Consider the following 21078-nt stretch of genomic DNA (forward strand, 5'->3'; position numbering starts at 1 on the left):
GGCTGATGCAGATGAGGGGTGAAAACCCGAAGTTGTTGAGGTGGTCCAATTCCCTACAGGGTATGGACTTTATGGTAGAACACCGCCCTGGAACAGAACACGCCAACGTCGATGGTCTGTCCAGATTTTTCCGCCTTAGTGGCCTTTTAGCTGGAGGGGACACGTGTTAGACCTGGCATCATTGGCGTGAGTCTCCCTTCCATTTTGATGGATTGCCTCCTCTGTTTTGATATGTTTTTGCTGGTTTTATGCTTTGGGCACTGTGCCACTGCTAATCAGTGCCACAGTGCAAGTGCTCCTTATGTTAAATTAATGTACTAATTGGTGATTCCATGATTGGGTTATTTGATTTACCTGTCAGCCCCTAGTACAGTGCACCGTGTGTGCCCAGGGCTTGTAAATCAAATGTTGCTGGTGGGCTTGCAGCACTGGTTGTGCCACCCACAGAAGCAGCTTGTAAAGTGTGTCTCAGGCCTGCCATTGCAAGGCCTGTGTGCAGTCTAACACTGCCATGTCGACTTGCCAAGTGCACCCACTTGCCAGTCTCTAAACCTTCCCTTTGCTTCATATTAGACCCCCCTATGGTAGGCCCCAGGGCAGAGTGCATTGTAAGTATAAGGTAGGACATGCTCTGATGTGTGTAGCATGTCCTAATAGTGAACTACAGCCATTTTAGTTTTTCACTATTGAAGGCTACCTGCTCTCTATAGGCTAGTTTGGGCAGTTAGATTATTACATTCTTATAATCCTAACTGATTTAGGGAACATGGTAGAAATTCGAATTGAGTATGCCTGAACTCAGAATAATAAAGTACATTGTTTAGTAAAGTTGGTTTTAATATTCTGTATTTGAAAATACCACTTTTAGAAAGTAGGTATTTTCTTGCCTAACTGTCCAGGCCTGCCTCTGCTAGGTTGTGTATTCCTTGTCTGGGCTTGTGAGTGACAGGGCTGGGAGATTACAGGAGACAGGCTGGGGCAGCCCAGTGGTGAATAGAGAGATCTGCATCTAGATGGGAGGGAGGAGGTGCACCTGGGACCTGAATAGGGCTGGGCCGTCCTTCTACAATGCTGGCTCCACCTCCTGTGGCTTGTCTGATGTCTCTGCCCTGCACTGTGAAAATAGAGGAGGAATCATGTCAACAAAGTGCTCCAGAGCGGTATCTTCCCTCCCCTGTGCTGGGTCCACCTCCTGTGGGGTGGCTGATGTCTCTGCCCTGCACAGTGAAAGGAAGAAGAGAGTCATGTAAACAAAGTGCTCGGAACTGGTTTGGACTAGGCAGAGGCCTCTCTGCCTTCAGAGAACACAGGCTTTGGGGTATAAATATTGGGACCCAGTTCCAAGAACTTTAGATCACTCCTGGAACAAGAAACCTTTTGCAAATGAGAAGAACCAAGGAAGCTGCAGGAGTTTTACTGCCCCTCTGCCAGTGTGCTTTTTGCTGGGTTGGCCTGCAGTGGTTGCTTCATTGCCAAGGAAAGGAGAAAGAACTCTTTAAGGACTTTCATCATCTTCAGAATATTCTCCAAGGGCTTGAACTGTGCATGCCTCCTGCTGAAGTCTCAGGGACAAAAGACTTCATCTCCAGTTCCCCTCTGAATTTCCTTGCTGGGAATGCTCACCTCCAGACATTTGCGTGTCACTGGGAGCTGGAAGTGCGACGCATCGAGAGGAAGCGTGTCGCCGCCGCAGCTGAAATCGTCGCATCGCCGGAGAAGCGAGCCTTCGCCGCATCTCCCTGGAAGCGTGTGTTTATTGAAGCTGCCTGCTGTCGCATCACCGGAGAAGCGTGACGCCATCGAGATAGTCGCCATCGCATCACCGGAGAAGCGTGTCACAAGGCCTGTCGCGGCTCCAAAGTACAGAGTCGTCGCAATGCTGCCAGGGCGTCTACGCATCGTCATCGCATCACCGCATCAAGGACGCCATCTTCTTGCATCGCAACCCGATCATCGCATCGCATCAAGGTGCCATCTTGCGCACCGCAATGGGCCCGCAGGCCGAGAATCTACGCATCACCTCCGCACCGGTAAGGATTACGACGCATTCCCTTCTCTGCACAAGCATTGAGGCACGACACATCATTTCCCCCGGATCATGGAACCGACGCATCTCCCCTTTTGCGAGCCTTTTGTTTACTTTGCGTTACGCATCCAGGTACTTTGTTGAGAACTTTGTTGCATCTATCATCAACTTGAACTACGTAACTTTTATCATCTTTAAAGCAATATTAAGTGTAGTATTGTGGATTTTTGTCGGTTGTAGTCTTGTGTTAAGTCTATATAAAGAATACTTATTTTTATAAAACCTGTGTTCTGTCCATCTGTAGTGTTTTCACTGTATTACTGTGAATATTCACAAATGCTTAACACACTGCCTCTGAGATAAGCCTCTCTGCTCGTGCCAAGCTACCACGGGGATGAGCAGGGGTTATTAAGAAGTGTAATCCCCTTATCCTGATTTAGAAGTAAGGGTCCCTATTTGGACAAAGGTGATTACCATTGCCAACTAGAGACTCCCAGATCTAACACTTTATATAATAGTGATACTAATCCACGCCACATGTAAGCGACACATCCAGCGTCTCTGTCACCTGAGGCATGAGTGGGTAAGTGGACCATGAAACCTTGACTAGTTCCATAAGTCCCGTGTACTTCAGGTACTGCCCATGCCCTAGGTCAAACCCCTCACATGCTTGTTCGAATGTAATGAAGGTGCAATTCATGTACAGATCTGCAAGGACCAGGCATTCACTCTCCTGCCAAGCCTGGAAGGACATATTCTCAGCCATAATGCGCACTGGGGCCAGAAGCCAAATATTTAACTCCCTGTGAAAAGGTGCACGCCTAAGTACATGCTCCACAACCTTTTGCCATATATACGCTGTTTGTTTGATGACATATGGCAGCTCCATGCACGCCCCTGCCTCCTCCATCAATATAACTGGTAGATTCTCCAGCTGCACTCGCCCGCTAAGTAATCACTTCTCCCAGTTATCTTCCTCATCCAACCACTGAGCTGCTTGCTGAAGTTGTACTGCATAATAGTATAGGTCCAATCTGGGTGCTTCAAGCTCCCCTTCCTTGTAATGTTTGGAGAGGACCTGCAGCGCTACCCTGCTATGTTTCCCTTCCCAGAAAAGGATATTAATATTGATTTCAGTAGTCTGAACACCAACATGGGTATATTGCACATTGAGTTTTGTAGGGCGTAAAGACATCAGGGCAAGACCACCATTTTTGCCACTGCTAATCTGCCCATAAGGGACAGCTGCAGCGTGTTCCAAAAGGCCACTGAGCATCTCAGGGACTCAAGTACCTTGGTCATATTCAGTTGGATCAATTGTACATCCCCGTGTGCTACCTGGATCCCCAGAGGCCTGTCTCCCATCTCAGCCCCAGACTGGGCAGTACCCTAACACTACGACCCCTCAGCCCTGCCAGCGGGCATGCCAAGAACTTTTACCTGTTAATGCGCAAAGCCGTTTACACTACAAATTGGTCTAAAAGCTGCAAGAGCTTGAGAATCGCCGTACGGGGTATACAACATAAAACAAAGCACCGTCGCATAGAACGAGACAAGGTGAGTAACATTGTCAATTCGTATTCCCCATTGATCGAGGTCCCGTCTAGCCCACAGCACCATGGGCTCTATGGCTAGGGCAAATAAAAACGGGGATAGGGGACATCCCTGACATGTGCCCTGCTCCAGTAACCATTTTGCAGATCTGGTCTGTCCCAGTCGAACCCAGACTCTCGGTTCTGTGTACAGTATTTTAACCCATTTACAGAAGTCTGGCCCAAATCCTGAAGCTTTCAGCACCTCCTGTAGGTATCCCCAGTCTACCATATCAAAAGCTTTTTCGAGCTCGATGGAGACCAGCACCATCTCATCATCGTTTGCCCGTGTCTCATGCATTATGTAGGTTAAGCACTGAATATTCATAGACATGTCGCGACCGGGGATAAAGCCACACTGAGCCTCATGAATAGATGACACATGTGCGGTACCAACCGCTTAGCTAGCACCTTACTTAATATTTTTACATTGGTGTTCATAATCGTAAGAGGGTGGTACGCCGCATGGTCTTGACTGTCTCCCCCCGGTGTAGGGACCATACAGATTTCTCCCTTGCGCATTGTTGGGGACAACATTCCTTTCTCAAAGGATTGATTGAATGTCTGTAGCAGCGGTTGGGCCAATTTTGCTGAGTAAGCCTGATAATACTCCATTGAAAATCCATCTCCCCCCGGGGCTTTGGCTGTGGGTATATCTGCTATTGCCTCCAGTATCTCTTCTACTGTTAACTGTCCTTCAAATTCCAACCGATCTTCCTCGGACAGTCTCCTCACTTAGAGGCTCTCCAGGAATGGAGTATATGATTCTTTCGTGACCACCAGGTCAGCCGTGTACACCCTCTGCAGGTGCTTTCTAAATTGCTCCAGTATACCATTTTTGGAGCACACCAATTCTCCCCCCTGTTTACATATACAAGTAATCAATGGGAGCGCTTGCTCCTTAGGCAAAATCCAAGCTAGCAGACGACCAGACTTGTCTCCCTCTGCATGTAACCTTTGCCGATATCTAGTTAGTGTGTATTTGTCCAGTCTATCCCATGTGTCTGCGACCTGCTCTTGCAGCCTACGTTCCCGTGTATCACCTTGGTCTTTTGCACCCACTTGGAGTTCAGCTAAAGCGTCCTCCCCATCATGCAGTTCACATTGCAATTGCCTCCGTACACCATACGTTAATCCCATTCCTGCCCGCCAAATCACCGCTTTCATAGCGTCCCATTATCCGTGTTGTTCCAATTAAGGGACATATAATCAGTCAGTGCTTTCGAGAATGTCTCTCTGCCCATCTGGTCTTCAAGGAGAGCCGATTGCATTCTCCAATGACGGGGCCCCTGTTCCCTGACATTCCATCATACTGCACAACACACTGGAGCAATGTCTGATGAGAACTGTGCTAAATGAGATTTCTGCTGCTAAGAAGGCAGGGGATTCTGATGTTAAGAACCTGTCCAGCCGGCTGTGTGTGTTATGCGTGGGTGTGAAGCATGTGCAGACTTCAGTGTCGGGTGTTGAATGCTCCAAACATCCCTCAAACGTACGTCCTGCATCACTTTTTAGGTCTCGTAGAGAGACCTAATGCCGTCAATCCACTTTTTCCAATCCTTCGTGCACGAGCTTGCATTTCCCCACAGGCTTCCCTGCCAGCAGCATTTGCCTCATCAAAGGCTTCCGCTGCCCCGCCCCCCGCCGTCACTTATTCACGGCCACAGGCCGTGACTTCAAAGGGTGCCCACTGCTTCACGGCCATCTGTTACCCAGCACCTCCCCTCTCTCTCCCCTAATTATTCACTGCTGGCCGGCCCGCACATCTAGTTTTCCACGGCTTTCGTTTTCCGCTTGATTGGTTGGTTTGCTAATGCTTGTTTACACTGTTCCTTGTCGTATTGTGCAGTTTTGTATTATTTCACCGATGCACACGGCTTTATCATCCCACGTGGCAACGATGTTTATTGCTCTTTTCACAATGTAAAGAGTGCTTCATACAAACTTTCTCCATCTCGCCGAAGCGCACAGCTTTATTATTTTTTTCGTAGCACTAATGTATTTAAATTTCATCCAATTAGCTCAGCTTTCTTAATATTCGTGTGCATTGCACATGTATTCTCATCTTTATTCACATCTACCTGTTCGTTTCATTTTGCTGGGGTTTGCATATATTTTTCTGGTTTAAAAACTTGTTTTTATTTGCTGCCTTAGGTCCCTTTTTGTGCAGATGTGCTGGTGTCAGCGACCAAACATCCATAACCACAAGTAATGTTTGATAAAATCATCCTTACCTCTAGGTGGAGTTTCCCGTAGTCGGACGGAAGTTCTGCCTTTTCTTCATTGGGATCGCTCTGTTACTGTGTTATAACATTTGCGGTTCTCGTGTGTGTCACGACAGGAGGCCATTTCACGGCTCTCGCACTATGACTTTTCACGCTGCCTCCAGCGAATCCACTACGTGCCATGTCACATTTCATAACGTCGGGCCATTGGTTGTGTTTGCCGTTTATATAGCAACGTCCCTCACAACCATTACTCATAGCTGGCTTTTCCTGTTTAGTTTTACGCTGATGCGCACATCTTATTTGCAATTTAAAGGGCGCATTGTGCAATTCTACATGATTTCGCCGATGCATGTGGCTTTATCGACCCATCTGATGTTGATCACAACCATTACTCCATGGTGGGATTTCCTTGATTAGTGTTCAGCTGATGCGCACGATTTATGTACACTTTAAAGTGCCGCATCATATGGTTTTACATGATTGTGCTGACAATGATGTCTATTTTATTTTTTACACTGTTCCTTGTCGTATTGTGCAGTTTTGTATTATTTCGCCGATGCACACGGCTTTATCATCCCACGTGGCAACGATGTTTATTGCGCTTTTCACAATGTAAAGAGTGCTTCATACAAACTTTCTCCATCTCGCCGAAGCGCACAGCTTTATTTTTTTTTTTCGTAGCACTAATTTATTTAAATTTCGTCCAATTAGCTCGGCTTTCTTAATATTCGTGTGCATTGCACATTTATTCTCATCTTTATTCACATCTACCTGTTCATTTCATTTTGCTGGGGTTTGCATATATTTTTCTGGTTTAAAAACTTGTTTTTATTAGGTGTTATTAAGGAACATGCAATCTGTAAATCCTCCTCCTTCGTTTTTAGGTCACCCTCACACCCCCTCACCCTCCCAACCCTCTCACCCTCACACACCATCACACCCTCGCCCTCACCCTCACACCCCCTCACTCACCCTCACTCACTCACCCTCATACACCCTCATCAGCATAGCATAAGAAAACATAGCATGGCATAACAAAAAAAGCATAGGATACACAACCTCACAACCCTCTCACCCTCACCCTCGCTCTAACACACTCACCCTCACTCACCCTCACTCACCCACCCACCCACACTCACTCACCCACCCTCACTCACTCACCCTCACCCACCCACCCTCACTCACCTTCACTCACCCTCACCAGCATAGCATAACAAAACATAGCATAGCATAACAAAACAAAGCATAGGATAGGAAAACATAGCATAGCATAAAAAAGCATAACATAACAAAACAAAGCGTAGCAAAACAAAACATAGAATAGTATAACAAAGCATAGCATAGCAAAACAAAACATAGCAAAACACAACAAAGCATAGCATAGCATAACAAAACATAGCATAACAAAACAAAGCATAACAAAACAAAGCGTAGCAAAACAAAGCGTAGCAAAACAAAACATAGAATAGTATAACAAAGCATAGCATAGCAAAACAAAACCTAGCAAAACACACATCTGTGCAACCATTCAACAACAACTGGTTCAAATATGTTATCTCAATGTTTCAAGCTTTATTACAAATGTAACAAAAAGATGTTAATATTTGACATATGTTCTTGGATTTTTGTCACAATAAAATACACTGAACATAATCTTCACAAATGTTATTTACAAAAGTTTAAGCTATTGCCATTATAAATTACAATAACTTTTATTTAAGTATTAATTATTAAAGAAAATTAAAAAACATTGTTATTTGTAATATCAATACATGTAAGTCACGTAAATACAACACATATTGCATTACAAATGCTATAGGTGTCACATTTGCGAGAGTTATAACTATTGGCATTGTAAATGACAAAGCTACTAATTTTGCAATTTTCAAAAACAAAACCTAAATAAAAAATGTGTCATTTACAATACCAATAGCTCTAACTTTCCTAATACGAGACCTATTGCATTGCAAATGCTTGTTGTAATTGCTTAGCCATGCGTGGGTTGGTGCCCCCTCTAGGCGGATGTTGGTCCAGGCCAGCTCCTAACATGCCTCTCGGGATAAGTTGGCAATTAAGGTCCTCATACATTATCAAAGTCATTATGCAGCTTTACCATACTTCTATGCAGGGTCCCGACTTTGATCCACAGTGCCAACACTTTAGTTCATCCTCTAATCCACCTAGCCCTCAGGAGTCTCCTGCTTCAATGTTTTGGGCACAACGTCTATAGTCGGCCCCAGGGTCTGGGTCTCCGCACCCGACCCAGCCCCCGGAGAGGCATCCGTCATGACATCGTCTTCAGGAGCATCCTGCTGCAGCGATCCGTCCTCACCCACCATGATCCTCCGCTGTGAGTGTTCAGCCGAGTTCAGTGTATCCTCTCGACTTATCTGCTGTCTAGAGCCTTTGACTGACCTTGTTCCCCATCTTCTCTTCTACCCCGTGGCTCTTTGGGTGGCAGCCCCTCTCCACGGATCTCCAGCCACTCCCAAACATCCTCTGGGGTTTCAAAGAAGTATGCCTTGTCCCCTGTTATCACCTTCAATTTGGAGGGGGTACAGAAGCATATATTGTAAGTTCAATTCACACAGTTTGCGATTTACCCCTAGGCAGGATTTCCGTAAGTCTTGGACTTGCTTTGTATGATCAGGGTACACAGTGACCTTGTTGTTTTCAAACTGGAGATAATGGCGTTCCCGAGCTGCCCTCTGGATACAGTCCCCTTATCACAGTAGTTAAGGATTATAGCTATTATTGCCCCGAGCTGTGCACCCGGGGCCGGGTCGGGACCAGGGCCCTATGGGCTCTCTCAATCACGAACATGTCCGATAAGCCCTTAGGTCATAGCTGAGTGCGGATCCAGTGTTCTAAAAAAAAAGTTTTTCTGCCGCTCCTTGTTCTGCTTTTTCCGGAATGCTCAACACACGTATGTTACTGTGCCATGCCCTACCCTCCGCATCTTCCCCACGGCGTTGTAGCACCTTTGTGGCCATGGAAATTTGTGCGACTTGATTTTTCAGCGTTACAACATCCCCTCTCAACTCCACTACGTCCGCTTCGGCGTTCGTGATTTTATCAGCCACTTTCCGCAGGTCTGCTCGCAGTAGGTTCACTTTATTAAGACAGTATATATGCGGGTCACCAAAGCCTTCATGAAGAGCTGAATGGCTGCCATTAGCTCCTCTCTATGAGGCTCTGAGTCCTCCTCTCCCATGTCCCGCTCCGCTCCACCATTCTGCTTGGGTGTGGTATATTGCATGATAGTATTATATCCACTTGGTTTTGGAGCCTTGTCTTTGCCCTTGACGTTAAGATCCGTTCTGATCAGGCTGTCCGACTTCAGGACTTATGACTTGGTTACTCCCCACCAGATATACCTTTTAGACCCACTGGGTCAATATAAAGATCCACAGGAGAAGGAGGTAACAAATGCAAGGGGGGGCACACTGCTTCGCTGGTTTCAGTAACTTTACTCTATCACTGCAGCAGAAGCCGCCACTGCTGCGTGATTCAGGCCACACTCGCTCTCAATTCCTGGCCGCGGCCCCAACTTTCCTCGCCGGCACGGCACCTCAGCACTGGACCGCTCCGCTGGTATGCTGGGGGGGGGAGGGTCCCATCAGTGCCAGTCCCCGCAAGGAGTCCCGAGAAGAAGGGGTACAAGCACCCCAGGCCAGTGGTCCTTCACTCAACACTGGCTCACAAAATTCCACAGGCCAGTCCGCTGCGTCAACTATCCTTAACTATAAGGCGCTCCAGCACCGATTCTCCCACAAGGCGCCTCTTGGGGGAAACATAGCCAAATTCTATCCCCAGGCCCAGACAGCAGCCAGCTCCCGCAGCACCTGTCCCGGTGTTTTTACTGCTACTGACCCCTACTTATGTACTTCAATCCTTAGGAGCAAGCAGGACCTCAATCCTCAGGAGCAAGCAGGCCCAAGACGGGCCGCATCTGCCATGGATTCGAACAGCAGCCACCATGTTTGTTGCCGCTCTCAGTAGGTCCGCCCATCTCCTGTGCACAGTCCGCTGACTGTCAATCCCCTGCAGACAGGCAGCCGGAGGGGGGGAGACGCACAACGAGACACTGCCTTTTCATCGCCTCCGTCTCGCCGGGCACCACCTCGAGGCGGGCGCAGCCAGGAACTGCTGCCAGCTGCTCTCCCCCATGGCCCGCTCTTACTCGCGGTCTGAGACGTGGACCCAGCTTGTGTCCTCAATCGCTGCACCTCATCTCCACTGGGCCCGGCTGTCGTCCCGGGGCCACACAAGTCCAATCACTTCAGTCAATAAAGGGGCGCAGGTGGGGAGAGCACAGTGCAACGGCTCCTCAGCTGAGGATGCTGTGAGCAGAATCCGCTCCGGCCATCTCACTCACAGGCCCAGGCAGTGTTTGCTACGCACCTAGCCGCTACTGGCGTTTTGGTTGCAGCTCATCTTCGCTGGTCATTTCTGTTGATTTGGTCATACAGTGGTTGCCGATCCTTGCAGCTCTCAGCATTTTGCAGGTGGATATGGCAGGATTTATTAGGATATTTGGGTGAACGGACTGGGAGTGCAAGAGGCTCACTTCCTGTCGGCCATTTTGCTAGGCCACGCCCCCAAGTAGCTAGTATGGTTACGTTTCAATAAGCATAAAGATGTTGTCTTAAGGTATAAACTTAGTCATAAGAAAAGATTTAGCTTCCTTTTTTGAAGGAGGCAGTAGATGAGATAGATGAGGAACCAGTAGCAGAGAATTCCATATCTTAGGTGCGACAACTGAGAAAGCTCTATAGCCCATTTTCTTTTTATGGGCTCAATGGGGTTTCAGAAGCGGGGAGTGCGCACTTTGGGAAGGTCTGCAGCTCCCTGATTCTTCTAGCTTTTATGCCGGATATCTGGGGGTATTGAAATGTAGCGCTTTATGAGTTATGCATGCAATTGTTTGTTGAATTCTTGCTTTATACGGTAGCCAGTTCAGGGATTTTAGAGCCGGGGAGATGTATGTATTTTTTTGGTTCCGGAGATGAGTCTGGCAGCTGCATTGAGGGAGGGTCTTAGAGGGGTTAACTTTATCGAGGTAGGCCGCATAGTGTGGCACTACCATAATCTAATCTGGGTAATACAAGAGCTTGAACCGCTTGCTTTAGGTCTTCATATGAGAGGTAGGGTTTAAGTTTCCACAGAATGCTCAACTGGTAATTCGCTCCTTTGGTGACTGCGCAAATGTGATCCTGCATATTCAGATGTTTATCTAATGTATTCCCAAGGAACTAGCAGAGTCTGTGATGTGAGGCGAGCAGTTGAGCGCTGTAAGATGTTTTATCCAAAGATCGATCTTGGGGACGTTATCCGGCAGTGAGATGAGAAGGAATTCAGTTTTGGCAGCATTGAGTTTGAGATGGTTATACATGAGCCAGAGATGAATGTTTTGTAAAGTAGAATTAAGGGATATAATGTCCTCTGGGGAGGAGATTTTGAGATACAATGGAGTGTCATCAGCGTACATGCGATAGTGGATGTTAGCGGATTTCAAGGTATTTGCCAATGGTTCCAGGAATAAATGGAAGAGAATGGGAGAGAGAGCGGATACCTGTGGAACGCCAAAAGTGATCCTGTGGGGCTTAGACAGGGATTGATTCATTTTGACTATATTTTTTGGAGGAATGAAGAAAACCATTGCAATACGACCCTTGATAATCCCATCCTTTCGGACTCCAAATTGTATGCAAAGGTATTGGCGCTCAGACTCAGTGGGGTCGTTGAACATCTTGTCTCCCCGTGGCAACATGGTTTTATTCCTGGTAAAGGAACTACAGAACACACCCGTCGGGTAATCGCCTTATTTGATGCCATGGTTGCCACAGGGGGACAAATGTTGATGATCCTACTCGACGCTGAGAAAGCCTTTGACCGCGTCTCATGGGACTTTCTTTGGGAAGTTATGAAACGTAATAATTTCGGCCCTAAATTCATTAAATCTATTAAATCAATGGATCTCCGCCCCAAAGCAAAAATTCTAGCAGCAGGGTCAATATCTGGACATATCAACATTGCCAGGGGCACCAGGCAAGGGTGTCCGTGCTCACCCCTGCTTTTTGCTTTATATATTAACCCTCTTATTTTGAAATTATTAGAAAGTAACATTATTAAGCCCGTTATTAGTTGCTACTTTGAAACCAAAGTATTGACCTACGCCGATGACATCGCGGTTACTACATCTGACCCGATCAAGGCTATTTGTGAAATAGAGAGAGTGACTACGGAATTCGGGCGCTGCTCGGGATATTCTCTCAATAAAGGAAAAACAATTATTCTGTGTACTGATAATATCATCTGTCCGGATCAACGAAGAGCTGAAAAGGCCACGTATTTGGGAGTTGTTCTTTGTGCAAATACTAAGTTATTAGCAAAAGCTAATTTTGATCCATTAGTGGTCAAGATCAAGAACGATTTCGAAAGAGTTAATAGCCTCCATCTCTCCATTATAGGAAGAGCCAACTATTTAAAAATGAACACGCTACCCAGATGCCTCTATTTATTTCGGGCAATTCCGCTAGCCATTGATCAGAAAATGTTAGTGTTGATTAATTCACTTATATCAAAATTTATGTGGCAAAATGGGAAGATTCGGAGATCACTTACATTATTATCACTCCCTTTTGATAGAGGCGGTCTTACAATACCTAACATAACTCTCTATCACTGGGCGTCATTTCTAAAACAGCTTACTCCCATGATTAGTGGTTCTAGTCTAGAGAGCCCGGAAGGCTTTGGAGAAATACCCTCAATATATGAGCTCCTTTTAGGTCAGGAGGCTAAGGGCTTACTCTTACGGAAGACCGAGGCAAGGAATTATAAGGATTTTAAGGGAGAAGTTATAGCTAGTGCATGGAGAATTTGGAATAAAGTGGCCAAATATATGCATATTGGGAAGATTAACCGATATACGCCGCTCTGGCGTTCTAATGCCATTCAAGGCCAGGATCTCGTTCCTGTAGTAAGGAAATGGGATAATTTGGGAATCAGAACAATTGGTGAGTTTTTATTAAATGACTTTGATACTACCTTTTTTGATTTGAAAGTAAAATATAATTTACCAAATGGAGATTTTTTTAAATTTGCGCAGATATTTGCTAAATTAAAGGCCAAAGAGTCCCTAGTCTGTCTTTCTAAAATTGAAATTATGGACGCTATACCTAGAATAAACACCAGGATAGGAACCTTGTATAATATTCTCTTGAGTAAGAAACATGATGATCTTGATAAAATTGAAAATAAATGGGTAACAAAAATTAAACAATCCTAATGTAGACATTGATAGAGTGTTAGAGATGAGCCAGAAGTTACTTATGGCTAGCAATCTTAAAGCGCAACTTTATAAAACTTTATTTGATCTTTATTTTACACCCGCTAAATTGTTTTCGTGGGGTAAACGTGAGAACGATTTATGTCCTAGATGTACCCAAGGGCCGGCAACCCTTATTCATATGTTTTATAATTGTCCTGATTTAATGTTGATCAAAAACATGATATTATCCTTTTGGGAAGAGGTATTTAGCCATAAAATACCAGAATCAGAAACTTTGTTTTTACTAGGTCATGATTATTCCTTAAAGTTAACTAAATCTGAAGAAAGATTATTCTTTATAGGCACAGCAGTACTAAGGCTAATTTTGTCCGCTCGCTGGAAAGAAGCTCACCCGCCAAGTTTTCAGATGTGGCTGGCGCGTTTCCTAGCGGTTTATAGATACAAAATTGCTATTTTTGAAACAAGAGGAGTCAAATCTAGGGCGCCCGGGGAAGCACTCTGGCACCCAATTACTAACTGGAAAGCTGGCATTATCCCCAGTGGTATTGGTTGATTCAAATATTTTTGTATTCATTTTTTTTATGTCCTGACTGTTTATTGTTGTGCCTTAGCCTGATTCTGTCTAAATCAATGCTTCTTCTTTTGCTTGTTTAATTGCCCGACCTGTATCACCTGTTGTATAGTTTATTTATGTTATGTTACTCCCATCTATATTTTTTGTAAAATGACTCTTGCTTTTCCTGGTAAAAAAAAATAAAATAAAGATAATCCCATCCTTTGTTCCAGTAGTTTTAGTAGACTATCGTGTTTAACTGTGTCAAAGGCGGCAGATAAGTGAAGCAGTATCAGAAGGCATGATTAATTTTGATCCAGCATTTTTGATATGTCATCCACGGCATGAGTGAGTGCAGATTCAGTGCTGTGACCTTGACGGAAGCCTGATTCGTGTTGGTCAAGGAGTTGAAAATTGTCTATGTGGTTGCAGGGTTCGATCTGGACACATTCTTCTAGGAGCTTCTCAAAAGTAGGGATGTTGGAGATGGGTTGGAAGTTGTTAGGATCAAAGCAGTCTGCATTAGGTTTTTTAAAAGTGGGGGTTACTTGTCCTACTTTTAGACAGTCAGGGATAGTGCCTTGATGTAGCGAGGCATTTACAATCTTACACCATAGGGGGAGAATGATGGCTTTAATCTGTTTGAAGATAGACGGAGGTAGTGGGTCAGTGAAGTTATTAGATGGGTTCAATGATGAAAGAGTGTTGTAGATGTCACTCTCAGGGCGTGGCTTGGCCACCGGCGAAAATGGACGTGTGAGCTCCGTGCTCTGTACCGGCCTTCCCCGATTATCCTGTTCTACTTTCTCCTGCTGGCCCAAACGGACTGGGATTGACCACATCCCCAGCGTGGACATTGAAGTTCAGCCCGGGGCGGTGAGACCGGCCCGGCGGCAGTGCAAAGACGCGCCGCGTCCGAGATCTTGTGGGCGGCGCGGCCATCTTCTGCGGCCTGTGCGCCCAGCTTCATCCCCGGCCTCAATTACTCTGGTGGCCACCTTGCAGTGAGGGCCGGCCCGTCGCCGACTGCGACGAGGGTCGGGCCCCGGCTTCACGGCGGATCGACGGCGGCGGTGGATGGGCCGACCTGGTGTGGAACTGACGCGGTGCCCAGTTGAGTGTGCCCACAGGTGAGAGGACTGCGTGCCTCCTGTGGCTGCGGAGGCCTGGCGGACGCGGCACCGGGGGGACTCCCTGCTCGAGCTCTGGGGGCTGTGGGCGGCCCTGGTCCTGCCTGGCACTGCGGTGTTTCAGTGGGGGTGCCCTGCTCGAACTGTGGCGCTGGTATGCCCAGCCGACTGCGGAGGGCCTGTGAGGACGGCGCTGCGGGCCCCTGAGGCGGCCGCGACCTGCGGAGACTTGCTGGTTGCTGCTGGCGCGGGGCGCTGGGGGCCCTGACGGAGTGCCCGAGAACCTGGCGAGGCCTGATCCAGGGAGCAGTTATTTACCGGCGTGCAGGGGCACTGACCCCCCCGGGCTGGGGCCGGAGCCGTCTACCACTGGCGTTGTCACGCTGCGGTGAAAGCACCTATCGCCACGCGCCTGATTGCCTGCTCTTCGGTACGAGGGGGCGGCTCGACATCGGGGCCTGCTAGCGACATCTGCCCTGGGCTGAGCGGCACGCCCGACCAGTGCTGGAAGTGGGGTGCTGGACCCGGGGACCCACAGCGGTGCTGCCACGTGCGCGACCAGGGGAGCGGACCTTGGTTTGCAGGATTGTGTTCAGACCCGCCGGCTCAACGTGGACTCCTGGTAGATCCAACTGAAGGAGCGCCCAGCGCCTGCTGACCGAGGGCTGGGTCCGGCTGCCACCATGGGAAAGCGCCTGAAACCTCCTCCTGACCCTGCGGAGGACTCGGTGAGCGGTCAGGACTCTGCTCTGTCCGGTGGGTCAACGACGGGCCTGCCGCAGAGCCAACTGGATCAGATCTTAAAAGCCATCACTGACACCAGAGAGGCCTTGCATCACGACATCGCTCAGGTATCCACGAATTTGGGGCTCCTGCAGGCTGACCACGGCAAACTGGCAGACCGGGTCAAACAAGCTGAAGTTCGGCTGGACACACTGGAACCCACTGTCAAGGCGTCTGAGGCTTCTCTGGGTGAACTACAGCAACGGGTGCAATTGCTTGAGCAGAGGGCAGAGGATGCGGAGGGACGCAATCGCCGCAACAATATACGCGTGGTGGGCCTACCTGAAAAAATTGAAGGTTCTGACATGTTGGGCTATCTTGAAACCTGGCTGCGTAACGTGGTTGTCCCGGAGGGTCTGACACCGTTTTACACCCTGGAGCGCACTCACTGTGTGCCGGCCCGGCCTCCTGCTGTTGGTCGGCCGCCTCGGCCGGTGGTGGCACGCCTGTTACACTACAGGGACCGGGATATTATACTACAGAAGGCGTGAGCTCTGGGGCCCTACCAAGTGGACAATGCCCATGTTTCCATCTACCCAGATTATTCCCTTGAGGTTCAGAGGCTTGCCTCCACCTTCCTGGCGGTTAAGAGGGCTCTCCGTGAAGAGGGTATCCGTTACTCTCTCTTGTTCCCGGCCCGCCTGCGGATCATGATGGAGGGCAAATCCTCCTTCTACAATTCTCCTGACGAAGTGTGGGACTGGCTGGAACTGTACAGGGCCGGTGCGGATGCTCATCTGACATCTGGGGAGCCGCGGAGCGCCGCACCGAGACCTAGGCGGAACAGGAGAACCAAGAGACGACCACCGACTGCTCGGACCCCCTCCATATCACAGACTGAGCTGGAACGCAAAGAGGCCCTCCGGGCGGTCTCTACTATTTCCGAAACAATGGAGTCGACGTCGGCGGTGGAGTCGGGCTCCCATTGGGGCTCTGAGGATGGGGCGTCGGAAGGTTCGGGCGGTGGCGGCCCCGCGCCACCTCATGTCACTCCTGGGACTGCAGCTGGCTTGCTAGACGAATGACCCCTGTGCCCCCCCCCAAAGTGGTATTGTATATGCTGATGTTTTCCTGTTATGTGCTAGGGAGGGAGGCATATACCCCGAGCTGGCAGGGAGTTGCTGGGCGGCTGCCTCGTACACTTTATGGCTCCTCCCACTGACGCGGTGGGGATGTGGGACACCTAGGCAATACTGGGGGAGGCCGGACTAGCGGCATGTGTAGCTCGCGGTCTGTTGGAAGTGGTGCCGAACCCCCCCCCCCCCCGATCTCACACCTATTGTGAGACTCTGGTAGTTACCAGAGACTGTTCTTATTGGGACTTTTGCATTTGGATGGGTTTCTGCGGTTTGGGGCCTATTCTGGGGATGGATGGGACACGGGGTTGTTAGGTGGTCTTAGGACTTTTGGGGAGTTGTCAGTGTGCCTGGAGTTTTTTCTTTACTCAGAACTGTACCTGCTATTGTGAATGGGGACCTTACCTGAGCTGAAGTGTGTAACCTGGAATGTGCGGGGACTGAATTCCATGCTGAAACGTCACAAGGTGCATGCCTATCTTGTTCGCAGGGGGATCCAGGTAGCTTTCCTGCAGGAAACACATGTTGACCAGACGAAGGGCGGGCTTTGCAGCGCAGGTGGCGGGGGCAGTTGTTTTACACCGTGTATTCGGCCTTTGCAAGGGGAGTTTTGATCTGGGTGAGAGCAGGGTTTCCCTTCCAGCCCTTGGTGACAGTGATAGATCCTGAGGGGAGATTTGTGGCTATGCAGGGCCGACTGGATGGGAGGGACGTAATGCTTTGCAGTGTTTACGCCCCGAATGTGGAACAGCCTGCCTTTTTCACACGATTGTCGGGGAAACTGGCGACAGTCCTGGCTAATACGGTCCTGCTAGGGGGGGACTTTAACTCTGTGTTGGATGTGGAATTAGACAGGTCTCACCCACCACTGGCACAATCTGCGGCTCACAGGCTAGCGAAGAGTAGGCGAGAGTGGCAAAGTAGCTGGGGCCTGGCCGATGCATGGCGCACTCAACACCCTGCTGAGAGGGATTTTTCCTTTTACTCCCCCCGCATGCTCTACATGTTTGCCTTGACATTATTCTCTGCTCACCAGACGCTCAGTGTTTGGTCCCCCACAGCGAATACCTGGCTAAAACGATATCCGACCATAACCCTTGCTTGGTAGTGGTCCAATGGACACGGCAACGCCAAGCTATCCCAAAGTGGCGGTTGAACCCGTTGGCGCTGGTGGACGCGGCGTTTAAGGCTGGTATACGAACCGGGGTGGTAGGCTATTTCGCTGCTAATGAGGGCACGGCATCGAGTAGGGCGCTGGAGTGGGACGCCTTTAAGGCGTTAATTCGGGGAGTCTGTATTTCGGCTACCGCGGGAGTCCGTAAGACCCTCCTGCAGGACGTCGTGCTGTGCGAGGATCGCTTGCGCGCGGAGGAGCGACGTAGTCACACGACTCCTGAGGCTCACGGAGCTGTTTCGGCTGCGCGAGAGGAAGTTGCGTCACAGATGGAGAAGCTCCGCTGCTTTGACTATAAGGAGTTTCTTGTTAGAGCTCATGCTGAACGCGACAAGGTGGGCTCCCTGCTGGCTTGGCTAGCTACTCCTGGGACTCGCGGTACTCCGATTGTGGCTTTGGCTACCCCGGAGGGACACTTGGTTTACACTCAGTCGGAGATCAACGCCCAATTCTTGGCATACTATGCACACCTTTATAGGAGCGCGATGTCAAGTGCGCCTGCGGAGCTTGACGACTTCCTGCTTGCGGCGCGGCTTCCCTGGCTCGATCCGGATCAAGTGGACCGCTTAGGCGGGGAAATCACCGAAGGGGAGATACGCGCAGCTATTAAGCACATGGCACGCCGCAAAACCCCGGGTGCGGATGGACTGCCGATTGAATTTTATGCAGCCTACGCGGATGTGCTGACCCCGCGGTTGCAGGCGGTTTACCGGGAAGCCTGGGACGCCGGGGCTTTACCTGCGACCACTCGCGAGGCCTTAGTGATACCCTTACTGAAGCGTGGCGGCGATGTCAGCTCTCGCTCGGCCTATCGCCCGCTCTCCATGCTCACGACGGACTACAAGATCCTGAGCAAGGTTCTCGCGACGCGTCTTCTTGCTCATATGCAAACTTTGGTGCACCCCGATCAGGCGGGCTTTATTCCCCAGCGCACCACCGCCACCTGTGTGCGTCGGCTGCTTCGGGTCATGGGGATCAGTATTGAAGGCCTCCCTGATGCCGCTGTCCTTTCGATTGACATCGAGAAGGCCTTTGACAGCGTAGAGTGGCCGTACCTGCTCCGGGTACTGGAGGCCTTTGGATTGGGTGAGCGGTTTGTGAAGTGGACTGCCTTGCTTTATGCCGCAGCCACCGCTCGAGTCAAGACGGGTGCTACCATCTCCGCCGCGTACAGGGTTGGTCGGGGGACGCGACAGGGATGCTCCTTGTCCCCTCTACTATTTGCGCTCGCTATCGAGCCGCTCGCGGCTCAGGCCCGTATGGGCCGAGCTTATGAATGTCTCTCACTGAGAGGTGATACCCATTACATCTCCCTCTATGCGGACGACTGTTTGATGTTTTTGGCGGACACCGGCGACTCCCTACGTGGTGCCGAGCGTTTGCTCTTAGATTTTGGCCACCTTTCGGGACTACGAGTCAACTGGGGAAAATCTTGTCTTTTCCCGATGGCGCTGAGGACGGATGACTCCCAACCGGAGGGCGAACTGCGCTGGGAGTACCATTGCCTCCCTTACCTGGGTACACATGTTTATCACTCTTCGCTGACCCTCCTGGAGGGTAACATTGAAGGAGCAATCAGGAATCTGCAGGGCTCCATGGGATTCTGGCGGACACTGCCTCTGTCCGTCTCGGGGCGAGTGGCGTTACTGAAAATGGTAGCGCTTCCCCGCTTATTATATCTGTTCCGCACTCTACCAATATGGATCCCGGCGTCGGTTTTTAGCAGACTCCGCTCCCTAACCTCCGGGTTCATCTGGGGATCAGGTAGGCAGCGCGTTGCGCTGGCCACTTTGATGCGCCCCAGGGCAGATGGGGGGCTTGCGGTCCCGGATTTTGAATGGTATTACCTGGCGGCGCAGCTGCAGTGGCTTACCCAAGCAGTGGCTTTGGAGTACCGGGGCCCAGAGGGAATGCAGGGCAGACTGTTTCCCAGACATGTCATCTCTTTTATAATCCTGGGCCAGAAGCTGGACCTTGCCCAGCTCACTCTGGAGGAACGTACTCTTCGTAGCTGTTGGCTTCGTTGCCATAGGCGCTTGGGTACCGCTCGCCCGTATGCCCCTGAGATTCCTCTGGGGATGTGCATGGCCTTCCCGCATGGGGGTGACTGGTCTGCGCTAGCAACCTGGGAGGAACTTGGTTTGCAAATGCTTGGTGATCTTTACAAAGATGGTATGCTGCTCACATTCCAAGACCTGCGAGACTCTTACGACCTCCCAAGAGGTGATTACCTGCTGCACGCCGCGCTGGTGGCCAGTATTCGGAGACACTGGAGGGGGGGCTCACCGAGCCACCGACATCTGTGAGCTGCCAATATGTGGTCATGGCGGCTGATACTTACAAGGCTGTCACCTGCCTCTATCGGAGGCTCTTGGCTGAAGCCCTACTGCCCATGGATGGGTTGAGAGCCAAATGGGAATGTGATGTTGGGCGACCGATCCCTGAGTCGACGTGGCCGCAGCTGGTGCGCCGCGCGTGGAAGGGCACTAGGAATGCCAGGTTCCAATTGGTCCAGTTCTTTACGCTGCACCATGCGTACCTGACACCAGTTAAGATTTCGCACTATTTTGAGGGCGCATCGTCGCTCTGTCCTCGTTGCAGGACGGCTGGAGCAGATTTCGCACACATGTTTTGGCCCTGTGGTAAGCTGACTGGTTACTGGGAAGCGGTGCTGGCCTGCCTGAATGCTGTCATGGACCGGCAGATTGAAGCGGATATGGGCACTTGCTTATTGTTATGGTTCCCTCACACCTCCCGTACTCGCGTCACTAGCAAGTTTTATGATTTGGGCCTGATTTTAGCCAAAAGAGAGATCACCATGCACTGGAAATCCAACCAGGGTCCCAGCTACTTGCGTTGGAGGGCCACACTGATGCGATGGGCGAGGGTTGAGAGCGCATTGCGATTGCAACAGGCCAGGCCAGGCGCCTAGACAACGACAAGGCCTTGGAGGTAGCTAGAGCATGGGAGGCCTTGGTGATAGCACTCCAGCTGCCTGAGAGTGAACTGAGTGAGGATGAGGATGGGGTGGCGACATAGGAATTATATTTTAGTGGGTACCCTACTTCCAACGAAGCACACGATTACTACCTGCACGACATGGGTTCTGAGAGATCGGTTCCCCCATTTAATCAGATTACTTGTTTGACTGGAGAGAGAATTTCTGTTGGTTATAAGCTCATTGAGGAAGGACGTAGGGCACACTGACAGGGGTGGGTGGGA

Source organism: Lissotriton helveticus, chromosome 9 (genome assembly GCF_964261635.1).
Source record: "Lissotriton helveticus chromosome 9, aLisHel1.1, whole genome shotgun sequence".
Taxonomy (NCBI): Eukaryota; Metazoa; Chordata; class Amphibia; order Caudata; family Salamandridae; genus Lissotriton; species Lissotriton helveticus.